The sequence below is a fragment of the Xiphophorus couchianus genome, chromosome 9, assembly GCF_001444195.1.
Source record: "Xiphophorus couchianus chromosome 9, X_couchianus-1.0, whole genome shotgun sequence".
NCBI classification, from domain to species: Eukaryota; Metazoa; Chordata; class Actinopteri; order Cyprinodontiformes; family Poeciliidae; genus Xiphophorus; species Xiphophorus couchianus.
Window position 1 is genome coordinate 5,518,743 of NC_040236.1, and position 20,496 is coordinate 5,539,238.

General features: G+C 35.0%; 1 long non-coding RNA gene across 1 annotated transcript; it reads left to right on the top strand.

Moving 5' to 3' along the window:
• The first annotated feature begins 11,717 nt into the window (after positions 1-11,717).
• On the top strand, positions 11,718-16,486 carry LOC114150485 (uncharacterized). The gene is made up of 3 exons (XR_003596756.1): positions 11,718-11,879; positions 14,004-14,072; positions 16,270-16,486. It is a non-coding gene; the product is annotated as an uncharacterized LOC114150485 (long non-coding RNA).
• The last annotated feature ends 4,010 nt before the right edge of the window (positions 16,487-20,496 follow it).

Sequence of the window (20,496 nt, forward strand, 5' to 3'; positions counted from 1 at the left end):
CAGATGGGCGTGAACACCCCTTCACACACTATGCTTAGCAGAAATTATAATTCCTTTAAAACTGCTACCCACCTCATTTATCAAACATACATTTTCATGCTCATTTGAGGATTTAGCAATTTGGACATGAACGCAGAGCACACTTAAATTCTACATCGGGTTTCACATTGTGCTTGTTAGACTGTCAGTATGGTCTTATAGCGTAGCAGAGAAAATGAAGCTGTGTCAGAGATATATACTTGCCCAAAATAAGGTTCAAGATTTAATAACATGCCAAAGGCTTCATCAAGTTATGTTGTTTCAGTAGCCTAAATATTACAGGAGATGTAAGAAAAAATAAAATTGTACACTTGCCTATTCAATTGACAAGATGGACACTAATGGGTAAAAAGGGAAAACTAATTTTTAGCCACTGGAATAGAACATGTTTTCAATTAGCAGTGATTCCTAAAGAAGATTATTATTTTTCTTAAAACAATGTTACTGAATGAATCTGAACTATGAGTGAAAATTATTGCTCAATGCGTAACACTGAAAAGTCTTTCAAGAGATCATATCTAACCACCATGAAAGGTGATTTAAACGGTCTGTTGCTGTTGATCTCTCTTGCGTAACTGCATACAGGAGTGAGGGTTCTGTGGATGAAAAATATTTCTTATCTACAATGACAGGAGTCTATCACCAGCATGGCATTATGAAATTCTTTTAAAATATAGAGGCACAATATATGAAACCCAATACTTCAAAGCCATATCAGTGCTATTGGTCTCCAAAGTCAGGTTTTGGGACTTTGGACATTTTAACAGAAAATTGGGAAAGTGTGTCTTCATACACTTACCACAGTACTGAAGGCATATGTGGAAGGAGAGATGTACTAATCGGGTCTGGATTAACTGGAAGAACTTTGCTGTACATGGCCAATAAAATTTTTAACATCCTTCTTTGCTTGTGTAGTTCTGTGCAAAAATTGGTTTAATTTGGTTCTTCATAACATAATAAACTAATGTGTGTCAGACAGCATCTCTGTCATCACTAATATGAAATAGTTTGAGTAGTCTCATCCAGCTTTTTCATCACCAGATTTTTCTCGGACACCAAACAGATATATTCCAAATCTTTGCTGGGCAGGTAAATATCCTGATATTCTACAGGTGCAATCAGATTTTTACATACACTGTAAAAAAAAGACACTGTGACATCGTGGTAAAATTAAGGGGAAAAAAACAGCCAATATGTCAGGAAGGAAACCTCTTCCACAACCTCCTAGAGACCTCCACAGATCTACAAATGTTTTGACATGTTATCATCACAATGGTTTGACAGGACATTTTTATTTCTCTAACAGTTTCAAGTTTGTTTGAATGAATGATACATTTTTTTCACACTCCAAGATTACTTGCGTAGTACCACAAGATTCTGTTCTTGAACCTCTTCTGTTTGGATATGAAAAATATAAATATTTTCTGAAGGCAATTATTAATAAAACTAATGAATTAGATCAAAATTACCAAGTCAGTGAACCACCTAAATTTCATAAAATTAAATAGGAACGTTATTGAAGTAATTTGAATAATGAAAGTGTGCTGTTTGATGAGCAGAATCAATTGTAATGCATGTGTGACTGAATTAAAATGTTTTTTTGAAATGTTGTGAATTGATGCTAGAAAGGTAAACTGAATTGAATTAAACTGATTTCTGAAGGGGCCTCTTTCAGTTGTAAACTGCCTGCAATGCTGGTGGGAATGTACTGCCGAAGGAGGAGGCAGAATCTGAGCAGTTTTTTTTGTGTCTAAGATTTGTATGTTCCAGAAAAGACATTTTATTTCTATGAGGAATCAAGGTTGAACACCGCATAACTGTTAAAATCAAAATTAACTAAGTATTCCTGTGACAGCGAGAATCAAAGACATACTTATGTAAATAAATGATGGAAAATGGCTAGTTCAATCACTTCAAAACACAAAAAGCCTTCTTAAAAAGGAATGATTGAAGATTTGGAAAGTTCATCCGAAGAAACTACTTGTAAGCTTTTATCAATAAAGCTTCCATTACAGACACACACAACATATCAAACCCTGACCAGCCCTAAGTGTTAAGAAATGATCATTAAGAGCCTCAATGCTACTCCAAATGTTGCAGAGGATGCTTGTACTTACAACCTTACGGTGATGTATGTCGGTAATCAGCAGAAGATGTTGACTGAACGACTGGGATAATTAAGGTTGAACCAGCAAACATAATCAAAGTCCAATCAGGCTGCATTGTGGCAAACCACTTTGCCTGAAGAAGCTCATGTTAATTTATGTCCCAATAAAGTGTTTGGCGAGGGGAGAAGAAGTTGTTTGTGTTTAAGTAAGCATTTAATCTGAACAAAATAAATGTTTGTAGATTATGATAGAAACCTAGTCACAAGTGGCAGCATAGATTTACACAGCACTTATGTAAAGGTTTTGGATTGTTATAAATTCCATAAAAAAAGAAGATTGTCATGAAGTGGTGCGGTGAAGGGTGGTGAGGCAGACGCAGCGGACCCAGGTAAGATGAATAATGAAATTTAATGAAGAAAAGCACAGTCCAAACAACTGGCAGCACGCACATGGACACATTGACAACGAATTGACACTGAACTGACAAGACATTGACAAGGACCCAACGAGGAGCAAGGAACACAGGTGGAGTTAAATACACAGTGGGTAATCACAGAACGAGACACACCTGGGAACAATCAAGGGGAGGACAGGACAACGAAGAGACTCAAGGACACAGAAAACTCGAAATTAACACACAGAAAACACAGAACACGACAAAGATATTAAAAATTAGGTTTTATATTCCACCTTGATGACTTTTGCTTCTCCAAACATCATTTAGCATCCTGCCTCAGACTGTGGAGAAAATGCAGTTTAATAGCTGGGATTTTGTCAAACAATTTGACCTCTAACTTTCATATATCTTCTCTTTTACATTCAACAAATCACAGCTGTTTTTATTTGGTTTGGCAAACATTTTTACAAATGATCATAGTCTTTGCAAACTAAATTGAATGTAACATTTGTCAACAAACATATTTAATTCAGGTTTAGTTACTGTTGGTATAACCCTCCCACGGTCTTAGCGCAACACTCAGGAAGAGGGTAGCAGATGTCACAATAGGACAAAGGTGAGTGTGGAGGGTGTCTCATCAGACTGTCAGTTGCAGAAACCACACACACACACACACACACACACCCACACAAAAAACTTGGAAAAGCCCTCCCAGGGTCAGTGAGGTCCCAGTGGACAGCACAAGGGGTGAAAAACTTGCGGTGTCCCAATGATCCTGTTTCTTAAAACTCCAAGAGGGTTAATGGGAAATAAAATGTTCAGCTATATAGACTTTTGCCAAATTGAAAAACCCTTTAAGTGACTGCTGCAACCTGGGTGTCACAGACCCTTCCTCCTAGAAAGTGAAAGGCGTTTTAACCACGTCTACTTCGTCTACAAAGTAAGGTAAGCTACAAATTAAACCCCACAGGAGGATGATCATTCCATTTTTAGAACAGAAAACATTCAATGTCAGACTCCCACTGTGATTGACATTGCCAGTCAAATAGGATAGCCTGATACATCTTCTATTGTGTTTTGCTAGGTTTGAACTGTCACTGAATCAAGCAAATAAGAGCAGTTTGATCCCGCAGTACATAAATGGCACCATGGCAACTTAATTTTCTTGTTTTGTTTTTCAAATATATTTCTACATATGTTTACAAGTAAATACAATCTAATCAAATATTGGAAGAAATCAATTATTATACTTACGACAACTTGCTTCTACTCATATAGGAAGGAATTGAATAATTGAGGATTGAAGGCATTATGTTTTTTTGTGCCTTGCTTTTTTTAATGAAATAAAATCACTTCAGTCTTTCTGTATGAACCTCCTTAAAAATGATCAGTTGAAGTGGAAGAAAAATCCAATCATTAATGTTAGCATTTAAAGAAGAAACAAAGGTCTATTGGATAGCATCACTATACCTGTACACTCACAACTTCACATTGAAGTTGAAAATCCTAGCTATAGGATTTTAAAATGAAAATGTTAAACATATAAAACATATAAATCTGTGGATTTCTCCAAATATTTCTTTTCATTTAGTAGATGTGTTGTGTAATAGATGTGGGCAATGCACTAAAATAATGATGAGGCAGAGAAGCCTAGTTTTTAATAAAGGAATTTTATCATTGTCATCATTGTATTCATAAACAAGGGTTAAAAGCTGTAAAACTGCTTTAGCAGGAGAGATATATTATTGATTGAAGGGGTAGATTAGAAATTAATGACTCATGTGGTCCACATTGAATAATCAATTTCAATTAATATCAATTTCACAGTGCAGCTGCTCTGTAACAGATACCCAATATCAGTGTTGGTGGCATTAATTTTTCAACTTCTTGGAGAGAATATGCATATACATTGAAGGGGTGCAAGCAAAGTGTAGTCCAGGGTACAAAAAAACATGATCTCTGTTGCTCTCCTACTACAGGTGGTCAATCTCAGTGTAACTTAAGTACCTTTTTGTCATCAACACAAACAGATCCTCCATTTCTCCCCTTCCGGGCAAAGCAAAGTGCAAGAATTTGGAGAGAGGAAGTGAGATCATATCTCTGTTTTCCCACTTGGCCCTGAAAACCATCCATCACGCAAGTCTGATTTAAAATGACATTGATGAGGTGCTTTAATGTGTGTGTCTGTGTGCATCTGTGCATGTAACTACATGTGGTTGAGAGGGAAGCATCTCCCCTGAGGGGTGCAAATAATATTTTAAATCCAAATTGCTTGGATCGGGTGATTGCTCCACGCAAACAGAATAGTGACATCTCAATAGGCATGCCCTTATCAGAAAAATAATAAGGCTAGTTTCATGACCAAAACTAGATATGCAGACTGTCAAATGAGAGGAAAAAAGGTCCAAAACAATTGAACCAAAGATGATGCTTATTAGAGAAGTTCAATTTGCATAAATTGTGTGTCAGACATATTGGCTAAAATGTCAAAAACTAAATGAAAAAAAAAAAGCTTTTCTAATGTCACTGCTAAAATTGCTTCTTGATCAGTGTGAATGAATTTGACAAAGCAGTGACATTATGGCTGTCTGGTGGAAATAAATTGTTGCTGAGACATATATCAAACATAGCAGCAATCTGCCTACCAAACCAAACGAAAACTTGGCTACAGACATTCAAAATTCTTTCTCAGATTATGGTTACATCTTTAAATGGAATTTCTGATAAAAGTCATATTTAATTATTTTTATGACTTTTCTTATTCACTTCTATTCAGGCTTGCAGCTCATGAATGGTAATCATTGCCACATCTGAAGTTGAGAAATATGTAAAACAATATAAAAGGAAAAAAAAAACACAGCCAATCTATGTTAAGGATGACAATTATGGAACATCAAATCATCAATACAATGTAAAAAAAATAACAAGCCTCCTCATAGGGCGAAACATTAAAGGTTGGTTTGTCTAGTCAGATGGATAAAGCCAGTAGATGTGATGTCTGAAAGCAGTAGCTTAGAAACCAAACAAGGTTTAAAAGCACTCTGTGCTTAGCCCAATATACCTACAGTGATGAATGACAACTTATGGCAAGGATATAAAAATCTGAAAGGTCTAATAAAATTTAGGTTGACAACATTTCTGGTTCTGATAGAATTTTAACACAAATAATAGGTTTTTTTTTACATACAAAAGTTCTGAGCCTGAACATTTGTATTATGTTTCTGGTTCTTACAACAATATCTACATACAACAGCAATGGATGTCAAAGCTGCTTTTTTTTTTTCTTTTGGCCTACTTTTACTTCAAAAAATTATCCTTTCCAATGTGATGCAGTTGAAAGACTTTCCTATTTGCAACTCCTGAATATCATTTCAGTAAGTCCCATTTAAAAGCACACAAGAAGAAGACTTCTAATGGATCAGCTCCATCTCAGACACATTCAAATCATCCTGCAGATCGCTGGTAGAATTTTTCTGAGAATCAAGCCAGAGGGCCTGTAGTGTCACGCACTTCTATGACAAATGATGTTTTCAGCCTATGCTTGAGAATATAAGTACTCTGCATGTGTATGGCAGAGTGGTTCCAACTAAATAGAGCTGTTATGATTGTCATAATCATCATTAAGTTTGCATGTGTTGTTTTCAAAAAGCAAGTGTGGTAGTTAGTGAAGCTGATCATTTATGCAGGAACTGCCACCTTTTAGAACTTACAAGCATTAATTAGACATCCATTATGAACCCAAATCCATCAGAAATGTGGACATTATGCCAAGTGGCACCTCATTATTTGGGGCCTGCGTTGTATTTTATATGCAAGGGTTGTTACAATTTCTTAAGCTTTGTGTAAAAAATGAGTAGCAAAGCCATCTGTTTCCAGTGGTTCAAGATGCAGTCGGAATATTGATAAGGACTCTGGTGTTTCTTGTTACATGTGCCAGTTTGGCTATCTATCAGATAAGTCTGGGCAGCAGGTTATCAAGCAACTTACATCAATCCTATCAATCAGTTCCACGTGCAAAAGTAACATTTCCACTTGACTTACTTGACACACTAAAAGGATCAATTTAAAAATCATAGAATCATTATTTTTATAACAGTTAAGCGCAAGACTATTTCTGCTCTTACAAGCTAAATGTTTCTTCTCATTTGGTTGGAATATTGTTGATAATCAAGTATCAGTGATTGAAATATTGAAGTCAAGATATGTACTGTGACATTAACATCTGTGGAGAGACTAGCTCTTTTTATTCCTCTTCTCATTTCGAGATTATCATGTGCTCTTCCCCTCACTCATGAGATCTACACTTTAACCAGAAGAAGAGTATTTACACATGTGAAAATAGAAAACATTTATAGGAAGACTTGAAATTTGTCCAAATTGTCTTATTTTAAGCATCAATTTTATAGGTGTTGATCTATATTAAACCTTTTCTTTAGCCTCTTCTTTAAGAAATTTGGTTCAGTTTTTCACTCAGCCAGCAAGTTAAATAACTTCCAAGAGGGGATGCGTGTTCCCTACAAGCTAAACACTGGGTAGAAGATGTGAGGTAATTTCTCTACCATTGACTTTTATAAACATCAGTGACATCAGTGAAATCCCTTGTGCTACAACAAATGCTGGAAAACACAGTTTGGTCAGTCTTCCTTTTCAGGGAGTTGGTGTTTACCTGCTACACACCACATCAGCACAATTAAATGTGAAACATGGTCTAGTTTATTCAGCATGGCTGTATCATATGGTGGAAGGGGGGTAACATGGATATGTCTCCCAAACGTCCTGTATCTGTGCACTGTGTTCTTGCTGGTGCAACTGCTTTATTTGTTGTTTTTCTGAACCGGTTTTAAATGTACCATGACTGTATACATGCCGGTTTTACATGGCAGTGTTTGTTAAAATCATGGCAGTGTCTGAGAAAGATGGTTTTATAATGCGGGGGTGTAACGTAGACATCAACCAAACTATAACCTGGTAACCAATGGGAAAATCTGACAAAAGTAGCCATAGTTCAACCCAACAATGGCAGCACTATGACAGGTTTAGGCAAATTATTGTAGAATTAAACAAATTTGCACAAAATTGTCATGTTTTGCACAGACACATACAGATAGCACTTTAAAAAAATGTAAACAGTTTATCTGCAAAAAAGTTGATTTGGGATTAAATGATCTTTAAAAGGTTGCTTATTTTTGTTTGGGATAAATTTGTGCTTATGATTTTCACTTTTCTATTGACTTTAGTGGTTACTTCATCACAGTAAATGTGTTCATTAGAAATTGATAAAAAACAAACTCAACTGTTAATTTTACAATGTAAATTAAATCTGTTGATGTCTATCATAAAACATGTTTTTAACCTAGCTCAGTTCCAACGTGCTAGGTGTCAACACATCTAAGGAGTATTGATTGCTTTTGAAATTACTAACCCAGTGTAAGCCTGTTTAAACTTAATTGCTCCCCAGTGTGTTGTGAGAAACCATGACAGTTTGCATGATTATGTACTCTACATTCACATTTCCACCCACACAGCCAAGTGTAAACGAATGTTTCTGTGGGTGCTGCCAGGAAGAATTGTGGAGGTTGAGTAATGTGAAAGCTATCCATCATGTTTTGATCACCATGTTTTTGAGCTCAGTGTAATTTGATGATAAACTGCCACATAAGTGGTTGTTAAGTGAACGAGCATTACATTGTTTCTTTTTTTTTTCCTTATATGAGCAATATAATTTAATGTTTACAGTAATCACCTGACAACAAGGTGAATGTTGAGTCAGCTACCCTGTTATTTATGTGCATCTCACACGGTTGGAGCCAGTTCCTTCTTTGATGGGCAGAAACATTTGCAGCTTGTTTCTGACGAATGGTGCAGATACTGAATATGAGTTCCCTTGACTGGTGTAACAGAACCAAATTATGCATAAACTGTGTGAGAGAGTGTGAAATGTGAAGCCGATCCTATGATTACACTTGGGTAATGTGACAATTATCAAATATTTAAAAAACAGTCTCATATCTATGAATAACTAAACTCGTGTGAACATTCTCAGCTTAGAATTATGAAAACATTCAATTTAAATCTTGATACTTGGATCATAGTTGCATTGAACATTCACTCACTTAAAATGAAAAAAATTCTATCTATTATCTGTCTGTCTGTCTGTCTGTCTGCCTATTTATTTATTTTTCAAACTTAAATAATACAATTTTTTAGTGTAAAAACCGAGTTAATAACTAAAAGAATGATAGGCCTGCATTATTCATCATTTTTATTTTTTGCTAAATATGATATAGCCATTGTTACAAATGTTTTAGCCAACAAAGCGAAAGTGGAAAATGATTACACTTACACTGAATGGAAGATGTCCGTTACGCTGGGCTGTTTACTACATCCAAAACTGCCAACAGTACAAACTTTACATAATCCCATTTAGTGTTAGAGTAATGACACTTGCAGGGTTAAAAAACATTTTCTTTTCATTGTTGTTATATCACTTATTGTGCTACAATTATATTTGAAAAGCTTTAGAAACTCCTTCTATACCAACCCCAGTATTAAAGAAATGTATGTACCCTTTAGCAGATTTTTCATGATATTAAGTACGAATCATAAACCAGAGAATCAATAGGAAAAGAAAAAATGGAAGTGATATAATGAGAACTGTATAAGCACCACGTTGAACTCTGTGCTCTTTAGTTGGCTATTAGAGGGCGAAATGCTCAGCCATCAAAGTTATTCTAAACTTGTTAATTGCAGAATTTGATGAAACCTGCATTTAAGCGTTGCACCTGCTCATGCACACATCCATGTAATATAGAGGTTGAGCTGATGTTCCCATGGAAGCATCCAGTCTGGCTGAATTTTCTGAGTCATTAACGTTGGGCTTCTTCAGAGTGGGTCACTGGTTTCTGACAGTGGGAGCAACCAGAAACACAGTGAAATGAGGTACTCTCAGTCACAAATAACGACATAATGAAGGATATTACTGTTTTTTTCAATTTCTGTCATTTTTTCCCCAAAAAGTTATAGATTTTCTTCCCTTTCCAATTTAACCGAGGTGCAAAAATCTGAAACAAGGAATTTGAAGTAATTATTTTAATTTTAATTAGACTAACAATAAAATGTGTAATATAAACTGACTTATTTTTGAGAGTACCTTTGACATATGGATAAAAATATGGATAAAAAATGTTTTTAATGAAAATTAAATGTTACATTCATCATTGCTCAATTATGACAAGTGTGCAATTATGCACAGAGTCTGTTGAACAGTAACATTTGCTTGGTGTTATTAATGATAGCCTGCCAACATTGCTTGTTTTTTTTTTCCATTTACACAAAGTCTGTTTTGTCAGACTGTTCCTATCCTTAGCAACCCAACAAAAATCTGCAATCATGGGACAGGAGATATTTTTTTCTCCCTAACACCAGAGAAAAAATAATTTAAGTTCAAAGACAAGTATTAGCAGATGCATCAAATTTATGTAAAAGAAATAGTAATTTTAGAGTGGGTTTTAATTTTCAGCACTTACAGTGGCACCCTTTAATTTAGCATCTGGTTAAAATTCTAGCTTACTGTGATCCATACTTATCTTGTTAGAGCTTAGAGTTGTTAACACTTTGTTTGAAGTTGTCCCACAACCAAAGCCTCTTAGTGACTCTTGGCTATGTGTTCTAATTTTAGGATCAATAAGATGGTTTATTAGCACTTTTTCTTCATGATAGCACTCCAGCATGCTGAAATGTCTGCAGATATTCACCTGAACTGTGTGTGAATGTTTGAAGAAGTTACCCAATGTTCTTTGGCAGAATTGTGAGTAAGTCTGCTCTCAAGGATAATAAGCAGCCCCTCATGTAGCTCAGAATGCCTCTTAGCTGGTTTGATACAGGACTTATGTTGTGTCTCACCTTCGAGACATGATTTAGTAGAAGTTTCAAACAGTAGGAGGGATAGTCCTTGAAAAAAATAAACAAAAAAACAACTTTGTAGCCATTTTTCATAGTTCAGTAATCGTTTTTTAGACAAATCTGGTTTACTTGCTGACCTTTTTGTTACAAGTCTGATTTCTAAAGATTTTTTTTGACCCTACTGTGTAAATATACCCACAGCCATCTGCTGCTCATGTTGAGCAAGCTGGTGGCTGTACAATTTTACAGAACACTCTTCTATATGAAGCTCTCCTGTCACTTGCTGGATAATCTTGGACATCTTAAATATGTGAACACTGTCAAAACCTTTGACTATGTCGGTATGTCGTACAAATAGATTAATGAGATGGGTTCTCCTGAGATTATAGATACTGTACACTTAATAAGCATGTGATCACTTGGTCTGTTTTCTTTTATGCTATCAAGAAAACATTTCTGGGGGCGAACATGATGGTGGAGTGCCCTATATATTGGAGGCCATTAGTCCTGGACACAGTTTCAGCACTTGAGACCATTGCTGTCTGATGGTCCCATCTGATCCCATCTCATCCCCCTCGGATAATATTAATGATTACAATTCTAACATTTCTGGGTAGGAATATTATCATGTCCTGACCTCTATGGAGTGATTTACACTGACATCTGAAATGTGAGACAAATAATCAAGTTTCAGTTCATCAGCTCTGCTTTGCATCTCATAAAACAATTGTAAAGGGCTTGTATACAGATTGCAAAAAAACAATTCAGAGGGATTTTAAAATACGGGGCTTTTCTTTTGAAAAATAGATAATTATATGTTTTAGAGTGAATTTGGATTGCCTCATTTAAAGAGCAAAATAGTTACACTTAAACATAACTTTATTTCCCTTTTGAAATTGCCCAGAGAGACACTGCTGTATTCATCAACTTGAAAAAAACGTGCATGACAATAATTCCTTTATTAACACAAAACTGCATTATAAGATGTAAGATAGCAGTGTTTGCATAGAAAATGTATAAAGACTTATGATTTTATGGAAGTGTGTGTGAGGAAATATTGCAAAATACCAATTTCTTAAATAGTGTTTTTGGATGTTGCTAGGGAACATTCTTCCCTTAGCAACTACTGTGGCATTTAGTAACTGTTAGATGCCAAATGCTTTGAACACAAATCAGATCATTTGTTTAATAAACTATTGTTCATTTCTTTAGATTATTGCAGATAAAGATCGATTAAACACTTTTGAAGTGACTGTTGCAATTTCTAAAAAAAAGATTTGTGATCTGCAGATTTTTTTTAAAGAAATAAACAGTGTTGGTAACATCATCAAAATGTTTTACAGTGTTTGCTCCTGGACTGTTTGCCAGATCACCAGAAGTTTAACATGGCTGTGACCAGTCTTCATCAACTCCCATTCCAACACCTCTCAGCTGTGAGTGTTTTCTCACCTTTCACAAAATAATAATTAGTTTGGCTGGGAGCTTCCTCTTGTGCTGGCACAGCATCCCAGTGTAGCAGAGATAGGAGAGGGAGAAGCAAGACTGTTCATCTAGATAAAACAGGTTTATATTTTCTCCCTGGTGCATGTTTAAAAAGGAAGAAAAATATGCATAATAAAAAAGATAATCACTAAACATTCAAAACATTGACTTTATTCCACTGAATTACTGAACACCCTAATGAATACTGTTACCCAACATTTATCCTCTTGTTCATTTGGAGAATTGAAAGTTTTCATGAATCTCACCAGCTTCCAAAATGTGACCTACTTATTCACTGTGTCTTTAATAAGGACTGACTGAGGGCTGAAGCGGCCTTAGCGTATTTGTGCCTAATGCCGGGTATGGCAGAGAACTGGACACTGGTGGGATCAGCTCTGGTTCCCTCTGCCTTGAAATATTGCTCTGACCTCTGCAGTCGGCATCCCAAGATTACCTTGACATCTGCTGGGTGGGTTTCTAAAAGCTAATTAATCCCTCCTGACCTTAGGTTTGGCTGTCTGTTCTAAAATCAAGTCTAGTCTTGGGGTAAAGATGCACTGAAGGTCAACTCACAGCTGTCCTATGATATATTCAGGGAAAATAATGTGAGGCTTTTCTTGGACAGCTCTTTAGGAAGCCAAGGATTAAATTTGAAAGTTTAATGCCTGTCAAAAACGTCAAGATTTCATTTTAAATATGCATTTACATACGTAAAGAAATTGAATAACATTTTTTCAGTAAATAATCTAGTCTGTAAATCTCACAACCCACACTTCATATTTGGATGACTGCATTGTTTTTTGGCCTCCTTCGGCATACTGAATATTGCATACAGTTTCTACTATGAGGCAACATTATTATTCATGAATAATATTATGCAAAAAATATGAATTAGTAAAGATGATGCCAATATATTTGGCAGTGTGCTACAGGACTGTTGATAGTGCTTGCTATTTTTCTTCTATTTCTATCATCCTTAAGTTGGAAAAAAAATAATAAAATCAATGATTATTACTAAAACCCCAAGGAAAAGTTAAACTCTGCTCTGCACAGAGGTAAGATTACTTTATTTTCAGAAAACAGGGACTGCTTACAGATACTTGCTAATGTATTGCTCTAGTTTTCAGGCAGGTGAGGAAAGCCTTGGGCAAAATTAGGTTTATCTGAGCAATGTTTGCGAGCTATTCTGAGGGGACCAGATAACCCTTTCCGTTTGTCATCACACAGATGAGTGTGCTCAGCTGCTGCATCAAGGGAAATTACTGGATTTTTGTCTACATAGGAGATCCAACTTCTTAAATATGTCAGATAAGCTTTACGTTTATGTCATTCTGAAAATGTGGCATTTACTGTCAGCAAAGGTCAGGAAGAGAGAAAGAACTCGCAAAAGGATTTTTTAAGGGTTTTCTTTTCTGTCCTTTGGTAAATGTTCAAATAATTTGTGAAGCCTTTTTTTTATTTTTTGTTTGAACCATGGTTTGATTACTCTAGTATTCTACCACTACTCTATTATTTTCAGCAGCACATTAATAAACTTTCCAGTCGAGTTAAATCATTTAGTCTGACAAAAAAAGTGAAGTTTCCCACCTGCTCTGAAGAAAGATCACTTCCCATAACTGTTGGGCATTACTACAAGCGGTAGCTTCAAATATGATGCAAAACAAGAGCAATTTGGAGGAGCACTGATAAACTATATAAACAGATTGCTTCTCTGCAGGTTACCTTGATGAGGCTACAGTGTCACGACACACAGCAAGGGTAATGTCTCTGGCCTTGCTTGTACACTGTACGGTTGAATGCACAAATAGACCACTGGCGGCACGCCTCTTAACAGACAGTGAGCATTCAAGTGTGTAATGATGCCAGGGGTTTGTAGTAGTTTACAGCCAACCCGTACCTTCACTGCTGAGATGAATTGCACTTGATGAACTGTATCTTACCTTTACACTTGAAACAGTACACAATTTATTGGAAGACCTCTGCTTACCCAATATGTTTGAACCCCTTATCAGAGAAGAGTCTAATTAGTCTCAATTTCCCTGTGTTTATTTCTTCTTCTTTTTTTTTAATCTCAGACCTTTTGAGGATAAAATACACACAGCAGACAGTTCACTACCTCACTGCCAAACTACCCTGAAGAGAAGGTGAGCACATTCAAAATCTACAATTATTGAAACTGTGGGGGTTTTGTGTGATCATGTTCTTTTTTAAGTTTCATTTCAGCTTTGCAGGTGGAACAACAGTTTTAGCAATCAAAAATATTAGCAGCTTAGCATACCTTAACATCATACATAAGTTTACAATACAATTTTTGGAAAGCTTTTGGAAATTTTTGGAAAGCAAAATGTGACTTTCCAATTTTTGGAAAGTCACATTTTGTCACTAAAATGTGACAAAATATTATTCGACAGTGTGCTGCAGATTTCAGTAGTTTTTAAATAAAAATCTAAAAAAAAAAAAAAAATCTCTAAAATTGTTCACACCAATTGGAATTTTATATTTTGATTTCCAAAAAAAGAGGACACTTAGCCCAGTCCTGAAACACTTCAATGAAACAATCAATATTGGTATCGGCCAATGTCATTTTTTAACATGTGTCAGCCCAATTAGTAAAACTGGGCCAAAATTAACAACAGATGTTTATTTCCATCTTATTGGCATTTGTTTGTTTCAGGAGGGGAGGGGTTTGGCCATGGGGCATTTATTCAGTCAAGTAGCAGTAACAGTAATGCAACACAGGATTATGAAGTTTTTAATGGGATACACAACTAGTTGAACATATTAGCCTAAATGTATTGTAATTTTCCTGTTAACCTAAAAGTTTTTATTTGTAATTCATATAAACTCATAATTACTTCAAATAATGTACATATTTATGCTATTTCTCATCTACAGAGGTCACCATCTTTTCACCTGTGTAATGCATATCAGGTTGGTGATGATAATAAATAAAGAACCATTTGAGAGCCGAAAAAACTGGCTGTTCTTTGGGAGCCGAGCCAAAAGAATCAGCTCTCTGAAGAGCCAGGCTTCCCATCATCAGCACATTAAGAAATGTCTTTGTCAAATTTTGAAGAATGAACTCTAAATTGTAATAAATGCATTGCAAAATCCATACAGAGAGCACAAAACCATTATAAAAAACAATGCAAGCTTCCAGAAATTTTGACCTTTTTTATAGGATAAACCTGTGGGGCGACAATGGTAAATGGGTTTGAATTCGTAGAAAAAGAAATTATGAATAGTTGGCTGAGTCTCACACTGTGTAAATTGAATGCTTGAATCACTTCTATACCGCATTGTTTGAGCCCTTTAGAGAATGCCATGTTGCACTGTTGTGCCACTATTGTTCAGCAATTCTTTACTTCTTTGCCAACACTCCAGATGCCTTGAGACATTTTGCCCTCTCCAGGTATTGCCTAGAAATTAGAGTTCAAAATCATATCTTAGATGCATTGAATTTGCATCTGAGATATGAGCTAACATAGGAACATATTACCAGAATTAATTAATTAGGCATTTATATGTCATCAAGTTCACCATTAGTACAATTGTTTACCAGTCTCTCATTTGATTGCCATCTGTCTTTTATATCTGCATGTTATTATATTCCTAAATATTTTATTATTATTATTATTATTATTATTATTATTATTATATGGTAGTTTATGTTTTTCAGATTTTCTGGTGACATGTAATCAGGAGCCAAGCATCAGCCTTCGTATCAGCTTCTTGATGCAAACATGTGTCAATGTTGTTTTGGTGCAAATATTGAAAATATCTTAAAAAAAATTTTTTTTAATTGAGCTCAAGAGACATTTTTTTCTGACTGAGCATAAATTCACACATTCGGGATGTTGTTACTGGTCCGGTCTAGAGGACAGACAAGCAACAGAAGAAATATCTCTGCATAAACCAGAGAAATGATCAGCCAAGAAGCATTGAGCTTTGGTTTGATGGAGTATTGCTTCATAGTATCTTTAAGTTCAAACTTGTATTTAACATAATTGTAAATGTCCAAAAGAAAACGGGAATATAACTACCACTATAAACACTTTAATGTTACTAGAAACGTTTTGGAATTAAAACGATGATATTTTAACTTTATAATAATGTCTGGAATAATGTACTTTTACTATTGTCGAGAGTTCAAGTCCAAGTTTAATGGATATATTAAAATACAGCTGTTTCTTCAAACATTCAGTAGTATGTAAGATTAACTTTTTGAGTTTTACATTGTGTTATAATGTTAGACTGAGAAAAAAAAGATTTTTTTTTTAAACCTAAACGGAGAAGTCTGTGTCCATTACCTGACCAGACTTTTTGCCCTCCTTTCCCTAGTTTGTTGTCTACTTGACCCTGCTCACGGACATGATTGACAGCTTGCTGAGTTCTCTCACCTGCCTCCAGGTGATCACAAAGACAGGTGACCTGTCTACCATAGACCGCCATTTCGACCTGTGATTTTACAAGGACATCTCAAAGTGACAGTGTGGAAGAAAAATCTGTCCACATAATGTAATGACAAGAAAAGAAAAGAGAATAAAAGTAACAGCAGTAAAAATCAGTTTCAGACTTTCAGACAAGTAAAACTCTGAGATGGAGCAGAAAAAGAATTAAAGTCTATAAACCCTAGTTAGTGCAAACTGCCCTTCAGTTCAAAACTTAAACAAGATTTTTTTTTCCTATCTGAAATTCAACATTGACCGGTTTTAATCTCTTTCTATTATTCTTCTTTTACCATAAATGTTTATTTATATATTTCCAAAGAGGCAAATATTATAAATGATACATTTTAAAAACAATATAAATCTGCAATTAGCAGATTTTTAGATGGTAAATAAAATGTTAATTATTATATACTGTTGATCAATTTTAAAAGAAATATATTATTATTTCATATGATAATTTAGGCATAAGGACAAACAGAACAGGTATGGACACATATAGTGATGTAGAGTTAGAGGTGCTCTAAAGATTGTGGAGTAGAAAAAACAAATATATATATCAGTTTATAGAAACCTGAGACTTGATTCTGAATTGGGGTGAAAGACTTGAGACTTGGTTTGGACTTAGAAAAAAAGACTTTTGTCTCTTAACATCTGTACTGGTATGTGTATGCAACACCACTTCCACTTCCACATGAGAAGAGCAAATGTGATGTATTAGGAAACCAGGGATTTATGGTTTGTTTGTGCTTTAAGATGAATAATTCCAAAAATTATATATCATTCTAAGCTCATGCATTAACTGGTTTGATGAAATACATGTATGTGTGCAGCAGCAGCTTGACATAAGGTGTGCTGGAAGGTAAGAGATAAAGGTATGAGCAGTTGAAGTTCGATGAATGTAGATATGTTTCCCCGCTCTTCCCCTCTCTGCCTTTTTTCATTTTTTTGTCTTCAAAGCATGTGTTCCAGGAGGGTGCAGGGTTGCCTGGCAGGTGGATTTTTTTTGTCAGCATCCTCAAAGTGATACTGCCAGGTAGTGACTGGAGGTGCTCTAATAAGGCTCACATTGATATGTTACACCATATGCCGAATATAAGGTTGTAAATCTCAAAGCAAAAGTGAGTATGATGAGCTCACCATAAATTCAGTAAGCATTTAAAATTTTCAAAACAAATGATTTAACATTCATTGATTAGGTGAAAAAAAGGTGTCAAGGTACAGTTAAGCCTCATCGTCTCCACAGATATCTTCACAAATTAATTACTACTTTAATCACTATTTTACTCCACAGATTCTTGACCGGATTAAAGCCAGTAATCTCAGTTTATCCAAAATGCTAATATGACTTTCAGTCATTAGAAACATATTAGACCTGTCAGTTATCAATATCCAAGTCAGTGGAGTGTCTATTGAAAATAAAAAATTAACTAAATTCATACTGACTCTATTTTAAAGCATAAATAGGCTACAGTATGAGTCTGTAGCATTAAAGATGGCGCTTCTTCCAAAAACACGAAATTACATTGACTTTTTGAATGCCACTGTTACTCATTATACTTAAAATTTCAAAAGACTTTATAAAGATTATAGTGTAAATACTGTAAGTTTAAGCTTCTTATATACCTTATACTTGATCTTGTTTTTAATAATTTCTACAATAAATTTACTCTGATGTGTAGTCTTTGTTTATTTGAGTCGGCAGCAAATAGTAAAAAGAAATCTTCCAGTACTTGACTTCTTCAAGATACATCTTGTCAGGGATTGTCTTTTTGCTGCAGCGTGTGGCAAGTTCAGCCAGATGAAATCCTTGTCAACTGTGTCACCTTATTCTTGGCCAACCCCAGAATCCCTCTGAATTGTACGAACACAAAGCCGTTATGAATTTGTCACCCCCTGTCATTTTATCTTGAGCTGCAGGCAGTCTTTGTTCACAAAGCCTCACAGCAACTGCAAGCTGTTCTCTGACAGGGTTTTTTTTCCCCATCGCGTTTCTGAAAAAAATGGCAAGAGTGTTCTCAATGTTATCAGAAAATTATTCAGAATAGGACGTATAGACCCATCATATCTCCCTACGTTGAAAGCCACTTTTATTCCTAAGTCTGCATCATTTGGGTGGGCCCTCCTGTCCAATTAGCCATCGTTAATCCATTGTACATGTTGGACAAAAAGGAAAGACGAATGTTAAATGAACTGATTACTCCATGGTAATTATAGGATTTTCAAAAGGACATTTCATCTGTCTTCTTAACCAAGGCACTAAAGACAGAGAGTAGACAATGAGAATGGTCATTTCAATATAGTGCACTGAAAGGTTAGTTTTCTTCTACAATAATGAGTTTGTGTCTCAAAGATCAAGACATAATACGTTTTATATTTAAAAAGATAGATTTAGATCCTTTCTTTATACTAACCCTTAACACGGACTTGTTTTTTACAAATTAATTTAAGTCTGCTGTATGTGTTGCTTATTTCAATGAAGTATGTGGGATGTTAATAAATAATTGCAGCTGTTTCATATCTGAAATAATAATAATAATAATAAAAATGAATGTAATTATTTCATGAGGTATATTGTAACAATTCTACATATTTTTACATTTAGTTAGGTAAGTAAAATTACTTTTTTTTGCATTTGTTTATTTGTTTTATATGTTTAATATCTTGGCATTTCAACAAGGCAGCAACTGAAACTCGAGAACAACAGAACAGTTTTTTATTGTTTATTTTTTTGTCAGTCTTATACTAACTTTTCTGAAGCCTTGAGTAGTTCTGACGGCGACTAACAGTTTATTTCCTGTTGATAAACAAAAAATAAATGTACACACGATGTAGAAAAAAAGGTTAAATCCAAAGCAACATTCAAATCAGTCACTTAGTAGCTAAACATGAGTGATGGTTTTGAGGTAAATTTGTTAAATTCCAAAACTAAAGATATTTTGCACAAAAAAAAGTATATACCATACCAATGCTTTGAAAAAGAGCAGATTCAATCAATCAATCAAGTTTGTTTGCATAGCACATTTCAGCAACAAAGCAGTTTAAAGTGCTTTACATCATTGAAACACACACAAAAAAATACAAAGTTACAGAACACACGATTACGCATCAAAATATTGATTATTGTTTTGTTTATAATGTCTCAAAAGCTACTCTAAACAGGTGGGATTTAAAGTAAGATTCATAAGTAAATTTAAAAACATTGTTTTGTAAGACACAATAATGTGTCAATAGTAACAAGTAGTAATACTAGCTTTAAGGTTACATGTAAAAAAAAAAGCAGCAGCACTGTGATAGTTTTAAATGCATTTTGTAAACTGTTCATGGAGAGCAGCTGGCAACAAAAAGGTGATCTGAATCTTCTTGACAGACTGATAATGTCATACGTGTTTATCCAGGAAGTAGTCTGTCCATAAACCTTCTAAAGCAAACACAGTGAAAGCAGCTAATTTGTGCCAGTGGGGCTGTAGGAAATTATTTTTAGATGGTCTGGTGATCTTCATATTGATTCTTGAAGTCAGTGGCAACTCTTGCCTTTTATTTTTTAGTCATCAAAAACAGATTCTTAAATTTGTTTTTACATTTCATTGTTAAAAAACACCAGTTCTAAACTGTCAGTATGTATAAGATGAAAAGTAGAGATGGAAAAATACACAAAGAACCTCAAATGCAGGAATACGAACACCTACTGTATGTCAAAAGCTTAGTCCAAAGGAGAAGCCTGACCAAGGCAAGACAAATATCAGTGACAATAATATATTAATGAGCCCTGACGTTCTTATGAAATATGGATTGCTGTCAAATGATAAACTGCAACCCATATGGCAAAAGATTTGTTGAATTATCCTATGAACCATGGTTATTTATATAGTGTCAGATTTCTTCAACAAAGCTTGTTTTGAGAAGAATCAGGCTGAAACATGACAGCCAGTTTTCATTTGTCTTTTTAATGGACACAGAACATTCTGTCCACTTGATCTGCCGTTGATTGCTGAAAGTCAGGATACTGGTTTATGAGTATCATTTCTGATGTCCTCACCTTCAGAGTGGGGACACGAGAACAAAAGACAATGTGTTGCAGGGGAGACCATCTGGCCCAGTTAACTAGGAGCCGTCAACT